We start from the raw sequence: 18,278 nt of genomic DNA, 5'->3' as shown, positions 1-18,278 counted from the left end.
CTTTAAGACCTAATGCCAGTCCTCCTTCCAGGAAGACATCTCCACCCACTGATATTCACTATCTCAGACTACCTGTCCCATTCTTTAATCTCTGCCCTGCATTTGCTGTGACACGTGCTCTCTTTGATACAAGTACTGTTCTCCTTGATGCAAGTACTGTTTACTTCTTTATGCTCTTAAGGCCTAGCAAATATAAAATGTTAGATGTATGTATTGGGGATTGAATCACATCCTCCATAAAAGGTATGTTCAGGTCCTGTGGGTGGGAACCCACTTGTCAATAGGACCTTTGAAGATGTTATTGGTTAAGGTATGCCCAAACTGAGTAAGGATGGGCCTTAATCCAATATGGCTAAAGTCTTTATAAGAAAAGGAGATTGGACACAGGAAGAGAAGCCATGGGGAGCAACCAGAAACTGGAAGTAATGGAACCCTCCAGAAGAGAAAGGAGAAGGTGCTGCCATGTGCACTGTCATGTGATATAAAAGCCAAGGAACCCCAAAAATTGCCAGCCAGCCAGAAGATACAGACCCTGGGAGGAAGGAAGCCTTCTAGCCTCTGAAACCAGGAGCCAATAAATTCCTTATGTTAAGCCAACCCACAGTACAGTATTTGTTTTAGCAGCCAGGAAACTAACACAATACCTTACAGCAACTTTGAGATTGATTTTGTGGGGAAATTCGGCAAATAACAGCAAATGAGTTATTTCACTTCTGAAAAGAAACATATCAAAACAAGAAAGTCCTCGTAGGGCACAAGTATTTTCTCAGCCAGGAAAGGATATTTTCAGGACTTGACCATAACTGCTAGACAGGTTACAGAGATCCAATTCCTCTTTGTTAAGAAAAGCCAAGCCTCTTTCCAGTTACAGGATTTGTTCCTTAGGAATGGGTAAAAAAAGGAAGAAGGAAGTGGGAGCCCAGGGTCATGACCCTTAGGTCCAGATGTGGAGAGGCTCGGATAACAAGCTATTCCCCACCACAAGGAAGCAAGAATTCTCTGGGTTGTGATGGTCAGAGGAGCCCATTCAAATCTGGGAATGAATGGACTGGGTACTCCAATTAAACGAATTCCCTAGCCACTCCATTTTAGGATATAAAAGGCTCTTACTGCCATAAATATGCAGAAAAAGAAGAGAAATTGTCAATATAGCTATTTCCAAAACCTGAGTTCACCAAATGCTTAGTTAAGAGAAATCTGTAATACCAGTTTCTTAGCCAGAATATATATATTTTTTTAATTAGAGAAGTTGTAGATTTACAAAACAATCATGCAGAAAATATAGATTCCTATATACCCCCTATTATTAACTCCTAGCATTAGTGTGTTACCTTTGTTACAGTTGATAAAAGAATATTATTATAACCATACTACTAACTATAGTCTATGGTTTACATTAGGGTTCACTATGGTATATAGTCATATATTTATGTTTCTCAGAACACATTTTCCATATGAAAACAAAACAACAAAACAAAAACTACAAGAAGTGGTCAGAAACTAATCTTGCAAGACACACCTAGGAAAATTAATCATAATTCTACTCCGAGGAAAACTTAAATTGGGAGACAGAGTAACTGATGACAAGACTGATCTCAAGTCAAACAGGCCTGGATTCAAATCCTGGCTCTCTTTCTTTACTATGTTTTTGGGAAAATTCCTTTACCTTTTTAATCCTTAAGTTTCTCTCTGCAAATTGGAGAGCATAATAAGTTGTGTATTCATTTTAAATACTAAATATGGCAGTTCCTCAAACAACATATACCAGGCAAGTAAATGCTAAATAAAGTGTTAAATTTGTTTTTTAATCAGTTAAAATAGGCCTTTATCATAAAAACCATTTCATATAAGGACAACATGATAGTAATCTACACTTTGACCCTACCAAGCCACATGCCTTTCCCTGAACTTGCATGCATTTTTTTAAATGCCTCAGTGCTTTTAGGCACTATGCTTTTTGTCTGGAATGAATCCACTCCCACCCACCCCCTCTCCTAAAATATTATTATTATTGTGTTTTTATATTGCAGTTCCATGCTAGCTCCTCTCCTCGGGATGCTCTCCCTATCCCCTCCTCCACCACAGGCTGTCTCCTGAGCTCCTAGAGTACGTTATAGGGATTTCTGCTGCAGGACACACCATACCCCAAATTGTGACTGCCTGTGTTTCCTCCTCTCATTTTACTGAGTCTCTAGTCATGCTGTACAATATGGCAGATACTAGCCTCATGTGGCTATTAAATTTTAAATTAATTAAAAATAAAAATTCAGGTCCTCAGTCACATTAGCCACATTTCAAGCCCTCAAAAGCCACTTATCATGAGTGACTACTGTAGCGGACAGCACGAAAGAGAACATTTCCATCATCCCAGAAAGTTCTAATCTCTCAAGCAGGGACCATGTTTTGTTAATTCCTAGAACCCAGAGCTCAACTATAGTGAGTGTGTAAATGAGTGACTATATCAGCAAATACAGGCATGTTTATACATATTCTTTTGGCTGAATAGAAAAGGATTCTTCATTACAGTTTAAACCTACGAGAGTACATCTATAAAATACCTCGTATAAAGGCCATCACATAGTAAGTATTGAAAAAAATGGTGCTTAATAATATGAAGGCATTGGCTGAGAAGTCCTACTTCTTACCTTCTAATAATTCATCAAGCAATTCTGACAGCAAACCATGAAAGAGATTTTACGTTAAGGGACATTACTTCAAAGGGTCCTATTTGATAGTTTGGTTGTCTAACTTGACTAGTCTTGCTAAATCTACTTGCTTCTTAATCTGAGAACCAAAGCATAATCCTTTCATGTGAAAATTAGCTCTGCTGATAATTAGACTGCTGTGTCCCTACAGACACAGAAAAGGCCATTGGCACAGCCAACAGAAAATGACATTTCTCCTAAGACCTTATGAGAACTGCAAAATTGCTCCTTTTGAATGATTGCTGCCTTTTACCAATGACTTTCCTAGTTCCCCTTTGTTCCTCCACCATCCTGAAAAAGACAGCTGAGATACCCAGTTAATAAACTGCCTCTGCTTCATGATGCCACCCAATCCAGTGTTAGTCCCCTCTTCCCCAGTCTCTCCTTAGAACCTTCCAGCATAGGTGCAAACCTTTCAAAAACACCTTTATCTTATTGAGACCGCCCTGCAGTTTCCCTGCTGTGCTCTCCATCTTTATGCATTAATCAACCTGATTGACTTCAGCAGCATTCCTAGGGGTCTTTACCTGTGACCAAACTTCAGGACCTATCTTGCAACAGCATTTATTTCACCCCATAAATTTCCCATAACAGAAATCAACAGAATGCCATTTGCTCATCCAAATTTTGATGAACCAACTAAGTTTATCAATGAAATATTATTCAGTTATAAAAATGAAGTATTATATATGCTATAACATGGACGAACCTTAAAAATACTATGTTAGGTGAAAGAAGTCAAACACTATGACTCCATTTTTATGGAATGTCCAGACAAGGCAATTCCATTGAGAAGAAAATAGTAGTAGTTGTCAAGGGCTGAGAGAAGTGGACAATGGGGTAAAGGGTTTCTTTTGGGAGTAATGAAAATGTTCTATAATTTGATAGTGGTGATATTTGCCCCAAATCACTGAATTGCATACTTTAAAAGGATAAAATTTATGGTGTGTGAATTATATCTCAAAAAAATAAAAGAACTAAGTTTCTGCTTTTGCTTAGTAGTACAGTGTTCTGTACAAGTGTCAGAGTCAGCTTTACCTTCTTCAGAGAAGGTCAAAGGGGGCTTCAATCTCTTAAAGTAAGCTCATTAAATACACATTGAATAAATTAACTTATGGACCTTGGTAGCACCTAACAAAGTAAAATATTCTACCTTGTTTTTATTTTTATTCCTTCCTAGTCTGTTTCCTTCTGATTCTGTTGCTTCCATCTTTTTCTCTAAAGCCCATCAGTTGTGTATCTTTTGAAATTTTACCATAAAACTGCCCCAGCAAATAACATAACTTTTGGAATGATGTTCTACAGTTAAAGTTAAAGCCAATGTATAAATACAGCTTTTCTAGTCTGCTTGTCCCTGCTTACCAAAAATATACATCCCAAGATGGGGTTGTGCACAGAATAGTTAAAGAAGGATGCTCAAGACTGCTGGTGTTGGCACATGTCTAACATAACTGCCAAACTGGATGTGTTAAGGTTCCAAGCAATGAGGGATCCACTTTCAACTGAAATTACAAACAGAAATGATACTTCCCTCAGAAAAGGTTTAAAACACCCCTCCTATTGCCACAACACACAGAGCATGTTCATCTCACAGAGAGAAAAAGGGCGTCTCACCAAAAGAACACTGAAAAGAAGGAACACAAAAGAGCAGCAGCATTAACTGGGCACAGCATATTCATGGGAAGGAAAACCCTCCATAGAAACCTCGTGTGGGGAAATGGTATTTAAAGATTTGACTTTGAGCAAGGGTATCCGTGGAAAACAAGGACTTTTCTACTTTTCTAATTAAAGCTCTCAAGTAAGGCACAGGCATCCCAGCACAGAATGCTTGTGACTGTGCAGTGTGACATAAAGAAGATGATGACAGAGAATGTTCCTGACTACTCAGGACGGTCAATCACCAACTTCTCAGAGAGGAAGAAATGGGAAATACTATCAAGATCTACCCTGTATCTTTTATAGTTCACATTGCACACATACTCAGACTAAACGATACAGACCAGTAATTCTTATTTCAGAGCATGGGTTTTGTTATTCTGAACACATCTTTCAGTCTTCCTGGTGTCACTACCCAGAGAAACGTGGGGTGTAGTGATGGCTTCAGGGCCGCAGAAATCCCACAATGCACCCCTCACCCCCAAAGGTGGTCTGTGTTTGTGTTACTCTTACTTTCCCCAGTGAAATGCATGGATCTAACCTTATAAGGGAAACCTAAGTGACTGCCTACCCTACTATTTTGTCTAATCTTGGCACTGATTTACAACTCCAGCATTTTTATTTTAACACAGAGCCACCGCATTCACAGTATTTTCAGGTAGAATGGACTCCTTCCTTCCTACCTCCCTTAGCAGCATAAAGGAATAAGGAAGAATAAATGTGATATGGGCTGACTCTCACTATTCATTCAACCAACAAATATTAAGTACCAAGTACTGCACCAGGTTTTGGGATACAAAAAAGAAGCAGCATTTACTCTGTCAGGGTGAAACAAGCAAGGAAAGGGGTATGCCCTAGATGTCTCCAACACAGTCAGGTATGTGTAGAGAATGGGGCGGGAGCACATTCCAGGCCAGCAGAGGGAACAGTGTGTCCAAACTCACTGAGGTGTAAGAAAGTGTGGGTTCTAGGAACAACAGCCAAGTCCTCTGTACAGCTAGAGAACAGCCTGGGGGGAGTGGGACGGAGATGGAACATGTCCAGATTATCATTTGTGATCAACTGGCTGAAGAAGACGGTAGAATATTGGCCTAGAAATAGTTTTTAGTTAATGACACCAACTAAATATAAATACAGATATAGATAACTACATCTGCAGAATAAACTGTTTGGTTGGACGTAAGTCTTACTACCAGCAGGACAAACGCCACTGATGATAAAGCACTTTTAAGAGGGAAAATCTCATTACGTAAACAACAACGAATCCTGTTGACTTGTCCGGGTCTGCTAAGCATTACATGTCTTGAGCATCCAGTAAAGCTTCACCATAAACTTAAGATGTTCTATCGAAATGAACTTCTGTTTTTGGTTGTTTTCTTGGGGGGTTGGGGTGGGATGGTGGAGTGGGAAGTGGAATCCAAATTATAATTTAGAAAAGGGGAATGAAGGCATCTTCATCTTCCCAGCCATCTTCACATTTCAGTTAAGGAAATGATAAGCATTTACATAAACTAATTTTTTAAAGTAACAACATTTATATTAAATACAGTATTGGTGATAAAACCAAGCAGTGATTTAAACACCAAAAGATGACTCATCCATTTCATAGAAAATAAAAGCAACCTACCTGAAAACTGAAAAACAAAACAAAAAAAAGCTTATTTTGTCCTTGAAAGGAATATACCATTTGCATTCATTGATGCTCCCACTCCTCTCATTTTTGGGGCTTTATTTGAAAAGTAATTATAGAGATCCATTTGGTAGTTGAATAAAAAGGTAGGACAGGAAACCAGGTGTTCATACAATTACATTTTCCACAAAAACACTTCAAGGCTGAAGCACACTTCATCGATTCTGCTTCCCAGGAGCCAGGGAGCAGCAGAGCTTCTGTCAGCAAATCACAAAGCCAGAGCAGTAAGTATCTAGTAAACCTTTCCAGTCCCACCTGATTCAGTCATTATAGTCTGTGAGCTGTTGGTTCTCAGTAAAGTAGCTCTGATATAGCCTTTCTTGCATTTTCTACAAACACTACGCATTGTCAAAAGGAAAACCTCCATGCCCTCCTAATTCTGGAGGCAATTAGGAGCAACCAAGAATGTAACCTGTTGCTATGGTAATGGCACACCACCATCAAACATCACCCATGGACCAATATACACAATTTTTATTTAATTGCCTAGATAAAGCAGAAAGCATTCCAGGTTATCATGGCGATTATACTTCTTTCATCCAGGGAAACATGGATTATTCCCTCTCCTATACTAAATCAAGGGCAAGACTGAACGCAGAGTAAACTGGAACCAACCTACACAAAATAATTATTTACGCCAATATCAGTAAATGGTAATAAAATAATTTAATAGTTAATAGTGCAATTATAAAAATGGGCTTTTATCAATTATAACAAATGTACCACGCAAGATGTTAATAATAGGGTGATATATGGGAACCTTGTATATTATGTATGATATTTTTCTAAACCCACAATTTCTCTAATAGAAAAAAAAACACTATCTAAAATATAGACCATGGTTAGTACCAATGCTTCAATACTGCTTCATCTATTGTAACAAAGGTATCACGCTAATGTAAGATGTTATTAATAGGGGAAAATATGGGAGGGGGAAGAGGTGGGGAATATGGGAATCCCCTACACTTTTTTTCCCCCTATACTTTTGATGTGACTTTTCTGTAATTTAAAACTTCTCTTAAAAAAAGTTTATTATTTAAAAAAAAGACATTATCAAGAAAGTAAAAACCTACAAAATGGGAAAATGATTTGCAAATAATATATCCTATAAGGGTTTAATATGTATAACATATTTTAAAAGACTCTTACAAATCAACAACAAAAAGATAAACAACCAATTAAAAAATGGGCAAAGGACTTGAATAGATATTTCTCCAAAGAAGATATACAAATGGCCAATGAACACATGAAAAGATGGTCAATATCATTAGTCATTAGGGAAATGCAAACCAAAACCACAATGAGACACCACTTCACATCCGCTAGGATGGATAGAATTAAGAAAACAGAAAATAACGAGTATTGGTGATGACAAACAGTAACCTTAATGCAATGGTGGTAGGAAAGTAAAATGGCATAGGCACTGTGGGAAAACAGGTGGTTCCTCAAAAAGCCAAACATAGAATTACCATATGACCCAGAAATTCCACTTTTAGGTATATAACCAAGAGAAAGGAAAACATACATCCACACTGAAATTTGTACACCAATGTTTATAGCAGCATTATTCATAATACCCAGAAGGTGGAAACAATCCAAATGTCCATCAATGGATGAATGAAGAAATTGTGGCATATCCATAAAATGGAATATTGCTCAGCCATAGAAAAGAATTAAATATTGATGCATGTTATACCTCGTATGAACGTCAAAAACATTATGCTAAGTGAAAGAAGTCAGACATACAAAGGCCAAATATTCTATGATTCCTTTTATATGAAATATCCAGATTTGGTAAATCCATAGAAACAGAAAGCAGCTTAATGGTTACCAGGGTAAGGGGGAATGTGAAATGATTATGTGTTGGATACATGGTCTTCTGAGGTAATGAAAAAGTTCTAAAACTAGGGAGAGGTGGTGGTTGTACAACATTGTGAATACACTAAATGCCACTGAATTGTGTGCTTTAAAACGGTTAAATGTATGTTTTGTGAACTCCACTTCAATAATAAAACTAAAAAGATTCCCACTCTGGTGAATCTTTTTTAGGGAAAAAGGAAAGTGAGTTTTAACTTTCAGCAATTTACTTTCAGTAAATCTTAAATTTATAGTTAGGTCGCTCACTTTCTGAGAGCATAATATACAATCTTCATCTTCTTATCCTGAGTTGTGGGAAAGTAAACAAAAAAGGGGAAGAATGCACAGTGGCCTTACAAAATTCTATGCCACTGGCTGTTTTCAATTCCTCAGTCAAGAACAAGTCACCCTAAGTTAAGCTTACACAGATCAGTTGGGGTGCCTTGAACACTATGGTGATAAAACGAGCAATTTCTAAAACCAAGGCAAGCTTCTTAAATCAGGAGCTATCCCCAAATTCCGTTCCAAGTGTGGGACTGGGAATGGCAGGAAGAAGGCTGGGAAGGAAGGTCCACATTCATTGCCTCCTGAAAGAAAGTAAGAATAAGGAAGGTGAGAGTGAATGTCGTCCATTTGAAATCATGCCTCTCTTCCATTTTAACTCAGACTTTCTACTCTCATGCGCCAATGGCCCTCACCATTCTCACTCACCAGTCTTGAGACACACACAGTGTAGAGGCATATGTGTGGGTTTTAACTGGAAGGCCTGTTTGCCAAGGCTCTGACTGAGACAAGCTGAGCTTGACTCTCAATTTCCTCCTTTGAAAATGGAAATGGCAATGTCTATCTCTTAGGGTTGTTGTGAGGAATAATCTAAAAGAAATCACATTATAAATTGCAGAGCATTGCCTCAAATGTTATTTATGAGTATAACAGTGCCTTGGAACAGTTACCATGTTGGCATTATACTTTATCACTCTCCAAAAGTACATTAGAAAGTAAAAGGCAAGATTTCTGGATCCCCCTGCCATTTTTTTATTGTTAAAAAAACAACTACATAGGGCTTATTATTATCCATTTACATAAGTGTTATATTTGCTTGCCAAGAGGCAGACTTTTAAACATTACCCCAAGATTTATTTTCCAATGTAACTATTTCTGTTAAAGGTTTATCTGTCAACACAGGTAAAGCATCACTCAGAGTGTTCCAGAAAAGCACAGGAGACTTGCCTTTCTTGAATATCATAACTTCTCACATGTTCCTCAGAATTTACCTAAAAACTGAACCATACACAAATTCTTAGGCTTCTAAGAAAGGGATTTTTTTTTAGGTCAGCTCTCAAAAATCTCCTGGATATATGTATGCTCAGAGACAAACAATGAAAATGATGGTATTAAATTAACATGAAACACAGCCTGTTTCTTTTTAATTTTTAAGCCTGTTCTTTTGGCATTTTTCAAAGCTAAGCTAAACACCTTTCTCTAAGGTGCTGATAGGTTGGCAGAGAGGGGCGTTCCTCCGTACAAAAGCAGAGTCCTCCATGCAGCGCTTCAGTGGCACAAGCCCTTTCACGCCTGAATGAGGTTCCCTCTATCGACCCGCTTCCTGGACACAAAACCATTCTCTTCTAAGCGGAGGAAAGACCACAGCTCTTTTTTTTTCTGATTATAATAAACCTTTCAGATTATTTTCGGCTAACACAACCCAAAATGTCTTACACACCCACACCCACTCAAAAAGGGCACTAATATTAAACAGAATTTTAAAATAATTTTAACTTAATACAGATAGGTTTAAGTTGATTTTTATATCCATTTCCTCTCATTGCAAAGCTGTGAAAACCTATTATAGAATTATTCTCTAGACCAACAACTTTATCCAAATGTAAAGATGGTAACTTTTAACACCACGCTTGGTGTAGAAATATATTCCAGGACCTTGTTTTTCTTGGTAAATGTAACAGTGAGTCAAAAGGTACAGCTGGTTGGATTGCTGATTGGGGAGTCATATTCTTCAGACACTAGCTAGCTGCAGAAGGTGGCATGCCTGACATCCTGCTGTGAAAGTTGAGAAAACTCTGTATTTAGCCTAAACAGAAGATTACTTCTAGACTTCACCCTCACCAATCCAACTCAACACAACCATTATCTTCCTAAAATATTACTAGGATCCTGACACTCACCTACTTAAAAAACCCCCAAGTGACTCTTTACCCTGTAGAAAGAAACCCCAAATTACCATGAACCAAAAGAAGAAGAAAATACAGTCGCTGCAGTGAACAAAAATAATGCTCCTGGGTTTTAAATTAAAATTAATTTGTAGTAATGTAGAAAATTAGATAATTTCCATGAAGAACAGATGACAGGGCTGAATATAAAAGTATGCTAAGAGCAAATTTATATAACTGGGGCACTTACTGGGAAACATGTATTTCAAATGGCACTGAATATTAAACTGTATTTTTTTTAAAGCCTCCCCTTCTCTCCAAGGAGTTGCAATTTAACATTGACAGAGTGCCAAGAGTATGCTGGAGTGTATAATTCTTTAGAACAATGTGTACAAGTTCTTGTTCTAAGTTCTAGTGTGGGGAAAAACAGATTTTAGGATGAATTACATGCTCTACCCTATTTTCTTCTATTATTAAAAACAAAACAAAACAACACCAAAAATGTTCCATGTAATTAATCTATTAAAGGGCCAACTCATTTTGAGAAGCCTGGGACAAACAGGACCTATAAAGAGGCTAGATGAAACACTTTATCATATGCAATGGATAGAATTAGAGTATAAAAGCACCACTTAAAAAGGGGAATGGAGAATCTCTGGCCCATTGTTAGCATCCACCCTTGATTTAATCCACTTCACAGGGTTACGTTGCTCCAGTTATAACTACAACCCTCAGAATTGCCTACTGCTAAGCCATTTCATCTATTCTTTTCAAGGCCAAATCTCTAAAAAGTTTAGACAAAAAGCAGCTGAAGGGCTGAGAAGAGTGGTTCAAGGGGTATCTGGTATCAAAGGACAGTAATAACTTATCCTCAAAACCATGGCCCAAATGCGAAGCAAGATTTGACAAAACTACTTTATTTAGACACTCATTTCAGAAACTTACAGTTAATCTGAGTTCTGGGTTACACACTGCACCCATCAGAAAGCCATCTGACTTGGGGCAAGTTACTCAACTTCTTGGAACCTGTTTCCTCATGGTTACTGATGCTACCACACATGATGGTTGTAAAGATTCAATGAGATAGCATACATAAAGTGCTCAACATGGTATTTAGTACATAATAGGGGCTCAATAAATGCTTCTGTTGCAGCTCCTTTTTTTACTTCCAAGCTTCAAACAGGTGTTTACTGTTCAACTTTTGCCTGAACTCCCGTAACTACTTTCTTTAAAATCTCACTTCTTTTCATTTCTATGCCTATAGTTCATCTTAAGCATGAAAATTATTTTCCAAAGTTGCCATTTCAACGATATTATGTCTCCTACTTCCTGCTCAACTCTTTTCTCTCTACAGAATAAACAAAAAGCTCAAATTTTTTACACTTTTTTTTTTTACTGAAGTTAATAGATCACAAAGATGGTTACATTAAAAAAACATAAAAAACATAAGAGGGGAAACAGACTTGGCCCAGTGGTTAGGGCATCCGTCTACCACATGGGAGGTCCCGGGTTCAAACCCCGGGCCTCCTTGACCCATGTGGAGCTGGCCCATGCGCAGTGCTGATGCCCGCAAGGAGTGCCGCGCCACGCAGGGGTGTCCCCCGCGTAGGGGAGCCCCACACACAAGGAGTGCTCCCCGTAAGGAGAGCCGCCCAGCGTGAAAGAAAGTGCAGCCTGCCCAGGAATGGCGCCGCCCACACTTCCCGTGCCGCTGACGACAACAGAAGTGGACAAAGAAACAAGACGCAGCAAATAGACACAGCAGACAACCGGGGGAGGGGGGGAATTAAATAAAAAAAAAAAAAACAAAAAAAAACATAAGAGGTTTGTTCCCATATACCCCCTCCCCAGCCCCCCACCCCATCATTTCTGTAAATTGCATTTTTTTTGAAGATATATACATCACCAAAAAAAATGTTACATTAAAAAATATAAGGAAAGCGGATTTGGCACAATGGATAGAGCAGCCGCCAACCACATGGGAGGTCCAGGGTTCAAGCACAGTTCATCTCTCCTACCGAATACAAGAGGCTCCATGTAATCTGAGCACTTGAAGACAGCAACCAAGTTGTATAGAACATACTCTACCTCAGGAGCAACAGAATCATCTATTTACATACATTGTTTGTTGTAAATTGTTTTTTAAAGATTTATTTTTATTTATTTCTCTCCCCTCCCCCCCCACCCCAGTTGTCTGTTCTCTTTGTCCATTCGCTGTGTGTTCTTCTGTGTCTGCTTCTATTCTTGTCAGCAACCCAGGAATCTGTGTCTCTTTTTGTTGTGTCATCTTGTGTGTCAGCTCTGTGTGTTTGCGGTGCCACTCATGGGCAGGCTGGACTTTCTTTCACGCTGGGTGGCTCTTCTTACAGGGTGCGCTCCTTGCGCCCTATATGGGGGATACCCCTGCCTGGCATGGCACTCCTTGCACGCATCAGCACTGCGCGTGGGCCAGCTCCCCACAGGTCAAGGAGGCCTGGGGTTTGAACCACGGACCTCCTATGTGGTAGGCGGATGCTCTATCCGTTGAGTCAAGTCAGCTTCCCTGTTGTAAATTTTGACGACTGTTATTTTGCTAGATGACTATCTACTATGGCATGGAATTTGACATAAGATTACTTTACTTTGGACCCCTTCCAAGCTTTCTCCAAGTTTTTATCCACTATTTTAATGAGATGCATTAGATATTAAATTCAGCATGGAATCAAAAGGGAAAAATAGTAAATAAGCATGCCTATGGCATGAACACAGAGAACAATATTATAAGGAATTTCTATTTTATTTTTTCTTTTATCAGCAGTGTAAATTAATAAACATTATCTCCTTATCTTCAAGAAGACTTCTACCAGTGCCTTCAAAATGGATTATAAACCCCAGTGCCACAGAGACAGGTATGGTGAGCTTTTATTAGAGATTCTTTTTTTTTTTTTTTTTTTTTTAGTTTTTAAAGATTTACTTTTTATTTCTCTCCCCTTCTCTGCTTCCCCTCCCCTCCCCCCTCAGTTGTCTGCTTTCCGTGTCCATTTGCTGTTTGTTCTTCTGTGTCTGCTTGTATTCTTGTCAGTGGCACCGGGAATCTGTGTCTTTTTTTTTCCTTCTTTATTATTTTTTTAAAAGTTATATTCAAAAAATATAGGTCCCCATATATCCCCCACCTCCCTCACCCCATGAGTTAACTAACCCAGGGAAGAGCACAAAAAATGGCTGCCTATTTAAACAGAAGTCCTTCTATCTTGAGCCATAAATTCAATTTAGCCAACATATTTAAACACTCACTATGTACAAAGAATTATAATAGGAATTGAGGGTATACCAAAATTAACACTACAGCATGCCTGGACTCAAGGATCTTATAACCTACTAGGCAAATAACTCAAGTACACAAAAAACTATTATACACAGTGACATAAAGTCGGTACTATTAGAAATTCATAAAACCCTGTTTATATGGAAGTTCAAAGACAATAGTCTCATAACTAGTTAGAAGTAGGTTTTATGGAATGACTGCATTTGAGGGAAGCTAAGGGGAAGAATAAGAAATCAACAGCTAATAGGTTTAGGTGGAGAATAAAGAGATGAGCCTGAGATTAATTCCACACAAACAAACCCACTAGGTTATTGCCCATAAACATTCTCTGGGGCCAGTGTACCAAAACTATTATATCATTTGTGAAAGCGTAAACTGCTAAGGAAACCTACACCCTCACCAATGGACTATACTGCATTTTGTGGTTGTTAACTTCAAAAGTGAACATAAGAAACCAGATTTCCAATATTAGGAAAAGGACAATACATTTAAAGAAATTTCCAGTTCACATTTATAATATTAAAAAGATTATTTAAAGTTATAAAATATTAACATTAACTCCTTAGGTTGACCAGAGGTACAGAAACCCAGAGCTATGTTGCAGAGAGGTGACAAGCCATGACAGGAATATGAAAGCAACACCTAAGAATTCTCAGACACTTGGAGAGGAGTCTCAACTGGGGCACAGACGTAGTTGGGAATTAAAGGGAGGGGACTCTCCCTACAGGCTGGAGAACAGACAGTCAGGTCACAATAAAATAAACCTATACACACAAGCTCTTTACTTGACACTTCATCCCAACAGACGTCCTAGGTTCTCCTAAATCTGCTCGCTCCAGACCAGCTACACGTAATGCGCTTCCCAGTCAAGAGGAATCATCATGACCAGGAAACTGAATTTCTTAAGGATTAAATTATTTCAACTGTTGTTTCTTCTTCTAGTGAGGACTAGCAATTCTAATTTTTCCCATGAAAGTTTTCTTGACTGGAGAGTAGCAGGAGATAAGAGCACAGACTTGAAGTATCAATCTAGAAGCAAAGATGCTTGGGAGAATAACTGTCATTATATTATGGATAAATTGCACTGAGTGCTTTCTGGGTGATTCATATGGGTTCTCTGTGACGGTTAAGTTCATGTGTCAACTTGGCCAGGTGATGGTGCCCAGTTGGTTGGTCAGGCAAGCTAGTTACTGTGAGGACATTTCATGGATTTAAATCATCAGTAAGTTGATTGCATCTATAGTTGATGATATCTACAATCAATTGAGAAGATTGCTGTCAACAATGAGAGAGGTCTCATCCAATCATTTGAAGGCCTTAAAAGGGGAAGTGACAATTTCAGTAGTCAGAAGAAAGAACTTTGTGCTCCCGCCTACTACATGGGAAATCCATGGTTTGGTTTCCAGTGCCTCATAAAAAAGACAGCAAGCTGGCACAATCGGCAGGCATGGCAAGCTGACACAACAAGATGATGCAACAAGAGACACAAGAAGAAAACATAATGAGAGATACAACAAAAGCAGCGAGCAGAGTTTCCTGGTGCCTCCTAAAGAAGTCAAGCAAGATGGAGAGCTGGCATGATGGACAGGTGTAGCAAGCTAATGTGACAAGATGATGGAACAAGAGACAGAAGAGGAAAAACATAACAAGAGACACAACTAAGCAGGGAATGGAGACGGCTTAAATGATTAGGTGCCTCCCTCCTACATCAGAGGTCCTGGGTTCAGTTCCTAGTGCCTCCTAAAGAAACAAAGAAGATGAACAGACACAGCAAGTGCAAACATTGAGGGGGTAGGAGAGAAATAAATAAGAGTAAATCTTTTTTTCTTTTTAAGATTCATTTATTTATTTCTCTCCCCTTCCCCCCAACCCCACCCCACCCTGGTTGTCTGTTCTCTGTGTCTGTTTGCTGCATTTTCTTTGTCCGCTTCTGTTGTCGTCAGCGGCACAGGAATCTGTGTTTCTTTTTGTTGCATCATCTTGCTGTGTCAGCTCTCCGTGTGTGCGGCACCATTCCTGGGCAGGCTGCACTTTCTGTCGCACTGGGCGGCTCTCCTTATGGGGTGCACTCCTTGCACGTGGGGCTCCTCTACGCGGGGGACACCCCTGTGTGGCAGGGCACTCCTTGTGTGCATCAGCGCTGTGCATGGGCAAGCTCCACACGGGTCAAGGAGGCCTGGGGTTTGAACCGTGGACCTCCCATGTGGTAGATGGAAGCCCTAACCACTGGGCCAAGTCTGCCACTCAAGAGTAAATCTTAAAAAAAAAAAAAGTATAGTGATGTTGGCTGACTGTTCCAAAATATGATGGTTACAGTTGTAAAAGAAAGGGATGAGCTCAAGGCTTCAAATTCCCAACTTAAGCACTGCATGAAAGACATGAAAGTTTCTATGTGTGCCCTGAAAGAAAATCTTATTTAGTGTAGCCACAGACTTGAGATTTCTGAACACCAGAACCAGAGTCTCATAGTGCAAGTGGCCAAATTACAATGTAAATTGAATTTCCAATCTTGCAGTGTATCTGCTGCTAAAGTGAGGGCATGGATTAGAAAGGAATGAGGTCCTAAAATTGGAATGGGGCATATGGGTTGATAATAATGACGGTGGAGACACTGAAACCCTAGATTCTGCCTGAGTCTTTGTCAGCTAAACCTAATGATCTGTAGTGATCTGCACTGAGGAATCAGCCGTCCAGTCTTTCACTGAATCTTCACTACATCCTATCCTATGACATAGGTACTCTTAGTACTCCATTTTATATATAAGGAAATTGAGGCAGAGAAAAATGTAATAGTCTTTAGCATTCATGTAAAGTGTTTGTCTCCTTTTCTCCCAGTATTAAGGTCAATGATAACACTGCCTTTTAGGAAAACAACAAGAAAGGCAGTCATAACATGCCATTTTGGTGCCCAAAGCAACCACAAAAAAAAAGAAGAAAAAAAAAAAACAGGCCCTTGAGAGCTACAAATTCAATGCAATTCCTATCAAAATCGCAAGTGGCTTTTTAGCAGAAATTGACATGCTGATTCTAAAATTCTTACAGAAATTCAAGAGACCAAGTATAGCAAAAACAATCATGGAAATGAACAGTGTTGGAGGATTCATACTTCTGATTTCAAAACTTAAGACTAAACTACAGTAATCAAGATTGCAGTGCATGGTGCTGGCATAAAGATACACATACAGACCAAAGGAATATAACTGAGAATCCAGGAAAAAGAAATTTGTTTAGAGTCCACTGATTTTCAGCAAGGATGCCAAGATTCAATGGAGAAAGCACAGCCTTTTCGACAAATGGTGCTAAAACAACTGAATATCCAAAAGCAAAATAATAAAGGTGGAACCCTACTTAATACCATATACAAAAATTAACTCAGGGAAGTGGATTTGGCCCAACAGATAGGGCGTCCACCTACCATATGGGAGGTCCAAGGTTCAAACCCAGGGCCTCCTTGACCTGTGTGGAGCTGGCCCATGTGCAGTGCTGATGCGCACAAGGAGTGCCCTGCCACGCAGGGGTGACCCCCACGTAGGGGAGCCCCACATCCAAGGAGTGAGCCCTGTAAGGAGAGCCGCCCATTGCTAAAAAAAAAGTGCAGCCTTCCTGGGAATGGCACCGCACACACGGAGAGCTGATGCAGCAAGATGACGCAACAAAATGAGACACAGATTCCAGATGCCACTGACAAGAACACAAGCGGACAAAGAACACACAGAAACAGACACAGAGAGCAGACAACTGGGGGGGGGGGAAGGGGAGAGAAATTTCTTTTAAAAAGTCACAAAAATTAACTCAAATGATCATAGGGTTAACTGTAAGAGCTAAAACTATAAAACTCTTAGAAAAAAACAAAAATAAATGCATTTTTGTGACCTTGAATTAGGCAATGATTTTTTAGATACCACACCAAAGGCACAAGCAATAAAAAATAAATAAACTAGAATTCATAAAAATTTTAAACTTTTTTGCCTTTAAGGAAACAATGAAGAAACTGAAAAGACAACCCACAGAATGGCAGAAAATATTTGAAATCATATAATTTATCATATCTGATAAAGGACTTGCATCCAGAATACATAATGAGCCTTACAACTCATCAATAAAAAGATAAATAAATAATCCAATCACAGGCAAAGGATTTGAACATATATTTCTGCAAAGAAGACATACAAATGGTCAATAAATGCATGAAAAGTTAGTTTAGGGGAAGCGGACTTGGCACAGTGGATAGGGCCTCCATCTGCTACATGGGAGGTCCATGGTTCAAACCCCGGGCCTCCTTGACCCGTGTGGAGCTGGCCCACACACAGCACTGATGTGCGCAAGGATTGCCGTGACACACAGGGGTGTCCCCATGTAGGGGAGCCCCACACGCAAGGAGTGGGCCCCATAAGGAGAGCCACCCAGCATGAAAGAAAGTTCAGCCTGCCCAGGAATGGCGCTACCCATACAGAGAGTTGACGCAGCAAGATGACGCAACAGAAAGAAACACAGATTCCTGTGCTGCAGACAACAACAGAAGTGGACAAAGAAGAACACGCAGTAAATAGACACAGAGAACAGACAACTGTGGGGGGGAGGGGAGAGAAAAAAAAGTTTACCATCATCAGCCATTAAGGAAATGTAAATCAAATTCACATTGAATTACCATTTCATACTTACTGGGTTAGCTAAAGTAAAAAAGACGAACAACAAATGTTAGTGAGGATATGAAGAAATTGTAAACCTTGTACATGGCTGATAGTAATGTGAAATTGTGCAGCCATTGTGGAAAATAGTTTGGCAGTTCCTCAAATGATTAAACACAGAGTTGCTATATGATCCAGCAATTCCACTCTGAGACATGAAAACAAAAATTTTTACACAAATGTTCATAGCAGCATTATTCACAGCAGCAA

The 18,278-nt window shown here is 39.3% G+C and overlaps 1 protein-coding gene and 1 non-coding gene across 8 annotated transcripts in view; one reads left to right on the top strand and one right to left on the bottom strand.

Annotated features, from left to right (window-relative positions):
- The window catches only part of GREB1L (GREB1 like retinoic acid receptor coactivator), a 293,082-nt gene that overhangs the window by 230,642 nt on the left and 44,162 nt on the right, over positions 1–18,278 (bottom strand). The window lies entirely within an intron of this gene.
- On the top strand, positions 11,530–11,605 carry TRNAG-ACC (transfer RNA glycine (anticodon ACC)). Its single transcript has one exon. It is a non-coding gene; the product is annotated as a tRNA-Gly (tRNA).

The sequence above is a fragment of the Dasypus novemcinctus genome, chromosome 16 (assembly GCF_030445035.2).
Source record: "Dasypus novemcinctus isolate mDasNov1 chromosome 16, mDasNov1.1.hap2, whole genome shotgun sequence".
Lineage (NCBI taxonomy): Eukaryota > Metazoa > Chordata > Mammalia > Cingulata > Dasypodidae > Dasypus > Dasypus novemcinctus.
The sequence above is the reverse complement of the archived record's forward strand: the minus strand, read 5'-3'. Positions and strand labels throughout refer to the sequence as shown.